This window comes from Neodiprion lecontei, chromosome 6 (genome assembly GCF_021901455.1).
Source record: "Neodiprion lecontei isolate iyNeoLeco1 chromosome 6, iyNeoLeco1.1, whole genome shotgun sequence".
In the NCBI taxonomy this organism is placed as follows: Eukaryota; Metazoa; Arthropoda; class Insecta; order Hymenoptera; family Diprionidae; genus Neodiprion; species Neodiprion lecontei.
Genome location: NC_060265.1, coordinates 23,585,757 through 23,595,343, shown reverse-complemented (window position 1 = coordinate 23,595,343; position 9,587 = coordinate 23,585,757). Strand labels below are relative to the sequence as shown.

The window sequence follows — 9,587 nt, the reverse complement described above, 5'->3', positions numbered from 1 at the left end:
TCGTTCAGTTGAAATATATCTATATATCATGACGAAAGGTTGTCCCAGCAGACAGCCACGGATACCGACTCGCCCATGGGGGTTACGACGTTGTTTGATTCGGTACAGGGAAAAATTTCTATACGACAGATCGCCGTACCATCCCTCACCTACTGTTGACGAGCTTCAAAATGCCCCATTTCTGGATGTTTTTGGCAATCTTCTTAAGTCAACGTTATGGATGAAGACTTGCTGACCTTATGAATTTCCGTTCCAGGATCAGAGAATCTGACAGACTCGAAATGTTCGTCTATTCTGCTGTGTTGACTCGATTTTACAGTGTGATTTTACAAACGAGTGGGTAAGTGCGGGGTAGTAGAAATAACTCAGTCCCAACAAACCTTAATCGATAATAACTCACGACATGTGTTATTTAAATACCTTCAATCAAGGACATGAAGAATATAAAGACAATTGCCCTAATGGGCTTTAGTGTGACAACCGAATATCGTCGTGCGCTTGCGCTCCCTGAGATGTTCCATCGGTAGAGTTAAGAACTTATTGCAGAACATCACAGAGTTACCTATTTCGACGTGATGCTGACTGCATTCGCCTTCCGAGTAACACAGTCTTCGCAATGGTAAGCCCAAGCCGGTACTTAGCATGTGTGTAATTACGGACTTGTCGGCGATGCAAGAAATTAATGATGAGAATAAATTTCTTCCAAAATTCGTAGCAAAACAGTGAATCAATTAAAGTATAGGTACCCGAGAGATGAATGTATACATAGATCATAGATGTAATGATGATGCATAAAGTATGTATGTATATGCGGTACATGTACGATATTCATATAGGTATATAAACCATTTACGATTAATACGTGATGCATACTATAAATTTTGTAATTTTCCAGGAAACAAAATAGATTATCTACAATAATCGGCTATAATATGAAAATAAAAGAATTATTCATTTCGAAATGGGATTCTATTCGACACGCTCTCGATGTATTCCGAAACATTGTTATTCATAATTATTCTAACAACTTTTCATTTGCTTTCGCGATCTTGAATTTTCGTAGGCGTAGAATCGGAACGCTGTTTTAGCTGGTCGCAAGTGAAGTATTTACGTTGGGTAGGGAAGCAGAATTGTTTTTCGATAAGTGTATACAAAAAAATTCAGAGTAACTGTAATACATCACGGATGCGCTGATTTTGATCGAGATGAAATGGATGCTCCGTATATGAGATAGTATTTAACGCAGTGTAGTGATTTAAAGACCTGAAAAGATGATAGAGAGAGAAAGAACAAAGCTGCTTGAAACGTGAAGTGTATTTTAACACACATTTGAAAGGTATGAGCGAAATTTTTTATCATCCAACGGTCGCAGAACGACAGCGTTATTAGCTGACCCGCTAACTGCAGAATATATCTTTAGTCAACGGCTGACCATCGAAGGGCCTGGCCGCTTGAGTCTGGAATCGGCAGGAAAGACAAGGTGCATATTTCTTGTATGAAATGTGAAGACTAAAATCATTATACATCGTATCATATCATCATACATCATATATCATCATACATCACATCATACATCATCATACATAGTATTAAAGTTCGAAACCAATGTTTGGATGCTCGGATGTTCACAAAATGACGTCACCCAAATTTTTTTTCCCTCGACGTCATCGATCCATAGCAATCGTCGACCGCCAAAATTCCTCAGTCTGGAAACAACCGCGCAGTAGAGCAGACGGTTGAGAATCGCGCTCCGCAGATTTCGAGTACCGGGTTCTTTACCTCCTGGATTCTGCGGTCCGGGTCCGCTTCTTGGTGCAACTCGACTTCCAGGACAAGGGCTCCGTAGTTCTGGCTGTCCAAGTTCTTAATGTGGTGACCGTCGACCTAGCGCTCCGTGGTTCCTGTTTCATGTTTACGATGAATTATTTCAATTCATTTTTTTGCGTAAGCTCAAATTCAGTAGCTCTCATTGCGCTAATAAAATTTCTACAATTTTTTATAATTTTCTCATAATCCCCTTGTTAAAATGTGTCAATACAGTAATTATAATAATCCTTACACAATACTTTTGATGTGTTTTGATACTGGAAATATTTCTTAGTATTCGAGGTATACCCCGAAGTGGTTGTTTTTGGTTGTTGGAGGTGGTTGGAGGTGGACGAGGAGGAGGACGAGAAAGATGAGGAAAACAAGGTGGACGAGGAGGACGAGGATTTGTGCTCGGTGAGTAAAACATTATAATATTTGATAACAATTGTAATTATATTTCATCTGAAATATTTCAAACTTGTCATGTTTACAATAAAATATTTCAATTCATTTTTCGCGCAAGCACATATTCAGTAGCTATAAATGCGCTAATAAAACTTATTACATTATTAATCGGATAATTAATTCTATTAATCCTTACATAATATTTTTGCTGAGTTCTTATACTAAAAATATTTATTACTATTCAAGGTATAACCTGAGGTGGTTATTGGTGGTTGTTGGGGGCGGTTGGCGGTGGTCGGAGGTGAACGAGGAGGAGGACGAGAAAGATGAGGAAAACAAGGTGGACGAGGAGGACGAGGATTTGTGCTCGGTGAGTAAAACACTTTTATAATATTTCATGGCAATTGTAATTATATTTCATCTAAAATATTTCAAACTTGTCATGTTTACAATAAAATATTTCAATTCATTTTTCGCGCAAGCACAAATTCAGTAGCTATAAATGTGCTAGTGAAGTTTATTCTACTATCAATTATTTAATTCTATTAATCCTTACACAATATTTACGATGTGTTCTTATACTGAAAATATTTATTACTATTTAAGGTATAACCCGAGGTGGTTATCAGTGGTTGTTGGAGGTGGTCGGAGATGGACAAGGCGGAGGACGAGGAAGACGAGGAGAACAAGGTGAACGAGGATTTGTGCACGGTGAGTAAAACAGTTTGATAATATTTAATGACAATTGTAATTATATTTCGTCTGCAAGTTTTCAAATTTGTCATGTTTACAATAAATTATTTCAATTCACTTTTGTAAGTATTTATGAATATACCATCTATGAATATTCATTGTTGGTATATAAGGTCTGGCAACGTACCTACTTTCTGTAAGAGATGTTGAAGATTTTCAACATAATTATGTTTCAGTTCTGTGCCCCACCTAGTGATCCACTAGTACATATCCTCCGACGTGACATCGCTGTGCTACGTATAAAGAAGAAAAGATTTATTAGGATGCGAATTGCTCCTCTCTTCTTGCCATTGTGCTTTCAGCCATTGTTGTGCTGTGTGTTTAAAATTTAGGACAGTATATAATATAGAATAACAGGTACAGCTACGAATATAGCACTACAATAAATCTTATAGAAATGAGCTCTCATTGAGATTTCTCTGTATTTATAACTCGACGCGAGAAGGCAAAAATCAATGTAATGCCATCCGTAAGGTAATTGGACTCGTATTTGCACTACGAGAACTCGTTGGGCATTTTGCGGTGAAATTTGAAAAATTGTTGTACAAGAAATTAAATAACTATAAAAATGGATAAAAAATATTATCTCTAATAGTGAATGTAGCTAATACAGCTTTAACCGTATATTGATTATGCTAATGATCTATTGTGACAAGATCGGAATTAGATAAGCTATTAATTTGTATCATATATATGTAAATCTATATTTCTTCAGTTTATACAATCACTGCACTAGGATTACCCTTGCCACGTTTTATGGTGCGCTTGTGTAATTTGTATATTATTAACCTTACGTTTTACTCTATTTGCGACAAGTTGTGAGTGTTTCTAATTTCTTGGCAATTATTTATGTACATGTATGTGTATATATGTATATACACATGCATAAGTATACATATACATATTTTTTAACTAGATATACATATATTTAAAACTAGATTTTTACAATAAACACAGAGGTTTTAGTATATTCACATACGAATTTCTGTGTAAAGGTGTACTTGAACTAAAATATCCTTATCTCTAATACGGAGTTCTTCGTAATTCGCATTTGTTCTTGTAACCCAATGTCCTACATACGATGGCAAAAATCTAGAACCAACTTAACTGAGTCTCAAAGCCCTGTTAACATAAAAGCAGCTATTTGATAGAAATTATAGTTTATAGTTTACACAGCCCATTGCATGATATTTCATTATAAATACATATGTTTCAATGTATTTAGGAATAATTTATCAAATATACAGAGGTCATGTGCAAATAATAAATGAATTCGACCGCAGTTTGATGTATTCATTAAAGCTTCAACAATAAATTTAAGCTTTGTTACTTCTTTTATTTTATTATGGATAATCAAAAACATTTCCGACTATTCCTACTGTGGAAGCATGGGGATTAAACCAAATGTAGCAAAAGATTAGAAACAGTGTATGTAGAGTACGGGTATTTTTCTAACAATGCAAACACGTGCCGCTAGCTCAGTTTTGACATATCTAGAATACCACGCCTTGCGAATTAGCTTTCCAAACAGAGATGAATGATGAATTTTACGGACTGCATTATCGTTGTTGAATACTCTATATGCCTCATGGGGAAAGAAAATCTGTAACGATAAAATTGATGCACCGGATGATCGTCGACTTTAACTTTTGAAATGTCCTACCATTTCCGAACACCTCCAACCATCCTATTTACCCATATTACTAGATTAGCTATTATATGAAAAGAGAAGAATTATTCACTTCGAAATGGGATTCTATTCGACGCGCGCTCGATGTATTCCATAACATTAGTATTCATAATTATTTCAACAACTTTTCATTTGCTCTCTCGATCTTGAATTTTCGTAGGCATATAATCAAAACGCTGTTCTAGCTAGTCGAGAGTGAAGTATCTACGTTGGGTAGAGAAGCAAAATTGTTTTTCGAAAAGTATTCGGATGGAAAAAAATTCAGAGTAACTGTAATACATCACGGATGCGCTAATTTTGAACGAGATGAAATGGATGCTTCGTATATGAGACAGTATTTAACGCTGCGTAGTGATTTAAAGACCTAAAAAGGTGACAGGGAGAGAAAGAACGAAGCTTCTTAACACTTCGAGTGTATTTTAACACACATTTGAAAGATACGAGCAAAATTGTTCATCATCCAACTGTCGCAGAACGGCAGCGTTATCAGCTGACCCGTTAAGTGAAGGATATATCTTCAGTCAACGGCTGACCATCGAAGGGCCTGGCCGCTTGAGTCTGGAATCGGCAGGAAAGGTGAAGTGTGTATTTCTTGTATGAAATGTGAACACTAAAATCATTATACATCATATCATATCATCATACATCATACATCATACATCATACATCATACATCATAGATCATCATACCTAGTATTACAGTTCGAAACCAAAGTTTGAATTTTCGGATGTTCGGAAAGTGACGTCACCAATCTAAAATCGGCTAGCCGAGTTCCTCAGTCTGGTATCAACCGCGCAGTAGAGCGGACGGTTGAGAGTCGCGCTCCGCAAACTTCGAGTACCGGGTTCTCAACCTCCCGGATCCCGCGCTTCCGGTCCGCTACGCGGTGAAACTCGACTTCCAGGATAAGCGCTCCGTGGTTCCTGGTTCATGTTTACAATAAATTATTTCAATTAGTTTTTCGCGCAACCCCAAATTCGGTAGCTGTCAGTCCGCTAATAAAATTTCTCGACTTCCAGGATAAGCGCTCCGTGGTTCCTGGTTCATGTTTACAATAAATTATTTCAATTCGTTTTTCGCGCAACCCCAAATTCGGTAGCTCTCAGTCCGCTAATAAAATTTCTCGACTTCCAGGATAAGCGCTCCGTGGTTCCTGGTTCATGTTTACAATAAATTATTTCAATTCGTTTTTCGCGCAACCCCAAATTCGGTAGCTCTCAGTCCGCTAATAAAATTTCTCGACTTCCAGGATAAGCGCTCCGTGGTTCCTGGTTCATGTTTACAATAAATTATTTCAATTCGTTTTTCGCGCAACCCCAAATTCGGTAGCTGTCGGTGCGCTAATAAAATTTCTATAACCTTACAATCTTCTCATAATCTTTTTGGTAAAATATGTCGATAAAAAAATTACCTCAAACCTTACACATTATTTTTGATTTGTTCTCACGCTGAAAATATTTATTAGTATTCGAGGTATAACTCGAGGTGGTTGGCGGTTTTCGTTGGAGGTAGTTAGGGGTGGTTGCGGGTAATCTCAGTGATTCAGGAGCAGTGGGACGAGGATTTGTGCTCGGTGAGTAAAACACTTTTATAATATTTCATGGCAATTGTGATTATATTTTATCTGAAATATTACAAACTTGTCACGTTTACAATAAATTATTTCAATTCATTTTTCGTGCAAGCACATATTTAGTAGCTATGAATAATCTTATACAATTTATTATATTATTAATTGATTAATTAATATTCTTATAATATTTAATGGCAATTGTAATTATATTTCATCTGGAATATTACAAACTTGTCACGTATACACTAAATTATTTCAATTCATGTTTCGTGCAAGCACATATTTAGTAGCTATGAATAATCTTATACAATTTATTATATTATTAATTGATTAATTAATATTCTTATAATATTTAATGGCAATTGTAATTATATTTCATCTAGAATATTACAAACTTGTCACGTTTACAATAAATTATTTCAATTCATTTTTCGTGCAAGCACATATTCAGTAGCTATGAATAATCTTATACAATTTATTATATTATTAATTGATTAATTAATATTCTTATAATATTTAATGGCAATTGTAATTATATTTCATCTGAAATATTACAAACTTGTCACGTTTACAATAATTATTTCATTCATTTTTCGTGCAAGCACATATTCAGTAGCTATGAATAATCTTGTACAATTTATTATATTATTAATTAATTGATTACTTATATTAATCCTTACACAATATTTTTGATGTGTTCCTATACTAAAACTATTCATTACTATTCCAGGTATCACCCGAGGTGGTCGGAGGTGGACGAGGAGGAGGACGAGCTGGACGAGGAGGAGGACCAGGTGGACGAGGAGGAGGCGGGGGTGGGTCGTGGGAGAGGACCTCTCCTCTCCTCAGAGGAGGGGTGGGGGAGGGGCAGGGAAGGGGGGGGGGGGGGCGGAGGGAGGGGAGGGGGAAGGGACGGGACGGGAAGGGAAGGGCAGGGAAGGGGGAGAGGTGGGCGGGGAGGGGGAAGGGACGGGAAGGGAAGGGAAGGGGGAGGGCAGGGGGAGGGGAGGGGGGCGGGAGGGAGGGAGGGGCGAGCGGGAGGGGGGAGGGTGGGAGGGAGGGAGGGAGGGCGGGAGGGCGGGAGGGCGGGGAGGGCGGGAGGGAGGGAGGGAGGGAGGGAGAGAGTGGAGGACGGATGTCGATGCGAGCCCGTTAGAGTTAATAGAGCAGTACACCCCCCCCCCCTCCCCCCCCCCCCCCCCCCCCCCCCCCCCCCCCCCCCCCCCCCCCCCCCCCCCCGCGCCCTCCCTCCCGCCCGCCCACCCCCTCCCTCCCCTCCTCCCCCCCTCCCTCCCTCCCACCCTCCCCCTCCCCGCCACCCTACCCTCCCCCCCCTTCCCTTCCCTTCCCGTCCCTTCCCCCTCCCCGCCCCCACCTCTCCCCCTTCCCTTCCCTCCCTTCCCGTCCCTCCCTTCCCCCTCCCCCTCCGCCCCCCCCCCCCCCCCCCCCCCCCCCCCCTTCCCTGCCCCTCCCCCACCCCTCCTCTGAGGAGAGGAGAGGTCCTCTCCCACGACCCACCCCGCCTCCTCCTCGTCCACCTCGTCCTCCTCCTCGTCCACCTGGTCCTCCTCCTCGTCCAGCTCGTCCTCCTCCTCGTCCACCTCCGACCACCTCGGGTGATACCTGGAATAGTAATGAATATTTTTAGTATAGGAACACATCAAAAAATATTGTGTAAGGATTAATGTAATTAATCAATTAATTAATAATATAATAAATTGTACAAGATTATTCATAGCTACTGAATATGTGCTTGCACGAAAAATGAATTGAAATAATTTATTGTAAACGTGACAAGTTTGTAATATTTCAGATGAAATATAATTACAATTGCCATTAAATATTATAAGAATATTAATTAATCAATTAATAATATAATAAATTGTATAAGATTATTCATAGCTACTAAATATGTGCTTGCACGAAACATGAATTGAAATAATTTAGTGTATACGTGACAAGTTTGTAATATTCCAGATGAAATATAATTACAATTGCCATTAAATATTATAAGAATATTAATTAATCAATTAATAATATAATAAATTGTATAAGATTATTCATAGCTACTAAATATGTGCTTGCACGAAAAATGAATTGAAATAATTTATTGTAAACGTGACAAGTTTGTAATATTTCAGATAAAATATAATCACAATTGCCATGAAATATTATAAAAGTGTTTTACTCACCGAGCACAAATCCTCGTCCCACTGCTCCTGAATCACTGAGATTACCCGCAACCACCCCTAACTACCTCCAACGAAACCGCCAACCACCTCGAGTTATACCTCGAATACTAATAAATATTTTCAGCGTGAGAACAAATCAAAAATAATGTGTAAGGTTTGAGGTAATTTTTTTTATCGACATATTTTACCAAAAAGATTATGAGAAGATTGTAAAGTTATAGAAATTTTATTAGCGCACCGACAGCTACCGAATTTGGGGTTGCGCGAAAAACGAATTGAAATAATTTATTGTAAACATGAACCAGGAACCACGGAGCGCTTATCCTGGAAGTCGAGAAATTTTATTAGCGGACTGAGAGCTACCGCATTTGGGGTTGCGCGAAAAACGAATTGAAATAATTTATTGTAAACATGAACCAGGAACCACGGAGCGCTTATCCTGGAAGTCGAGAAATTTTATTAGCGGACTGAGAGCTACCGAATTTGGGGTTGCGCGAAAAACGAATTGAAATAATTTATTGTAAACATGAACCAGAACCACGGAGCGCTTATCCTGGAAGTCGAGAAATTTTATTAGCGGACTGACAGCTACCGAATTTGGGGTTGCGCGAAAAACTAATTGAAATAATTTATTGTAAACATGAACCAGGAACCACGGAGCGCTTATCCTGGAAGTCGAGTTTCACCGCGTAGCGGACCGGAAGCGCGGGATCCGGGAGGTTGAGAACCCGGTACTCGAAATACGTAGCGGACCCGAAGCGCGGGATCCGGGAGGTTGAGAACCCGGTACTCGAAGTTTGCGGAGCGCGACTCTCAACCGTCCGCTCTACTGCGCGGTTGATACCAGACTGAGGAACTCGGCTAGCCGATTTTAGATTGGTGACGTCACTTTCCGAATATCCGAAAATTCAAACTTTGGTTTCGAACTGTAATACTAGGTATGATGATGTATGATGTATGATGTATGATGTATGATGTATGATGTATGATGATATGATATGATGTATAATGATTTTAGTGTTCACATTTCATACAAGAAATACACACTTCACCTTTCCTGCCGATTCCAGACTCAAGCGGCCAGGCCCTTCGATGGTCAGCCGTTGACTGAAGATATATCCTTCACTTAACGGGTCAGCTGATAACGCTGCCGTTCTGCGACAG

At 39.3% G+C, this 9,587-nt stretch overlaps 1 long non-coding RNA gene across 1 annotated transcript; it reads left to right on the top strand.

Annotated features, from left to right (window-relative positions):
* Positions 1 to 1,422: 1,422 nt before the first annotated feature.
* Positions 1,423 to 2,586, top strand: LOC124294955. The gene is made up of 3 exons (XR_006904856.1): positions 1,423 to 1,480; positions 1,679 to 2,223; positions 2,461 to 2,586. It is a non-coding gene; the product is annotated as an uncharacterized LOC124294955 (long non-coding RNA).
* Positions 2,587 to 9,587: the final 7,001 nt, after the last annotated feature.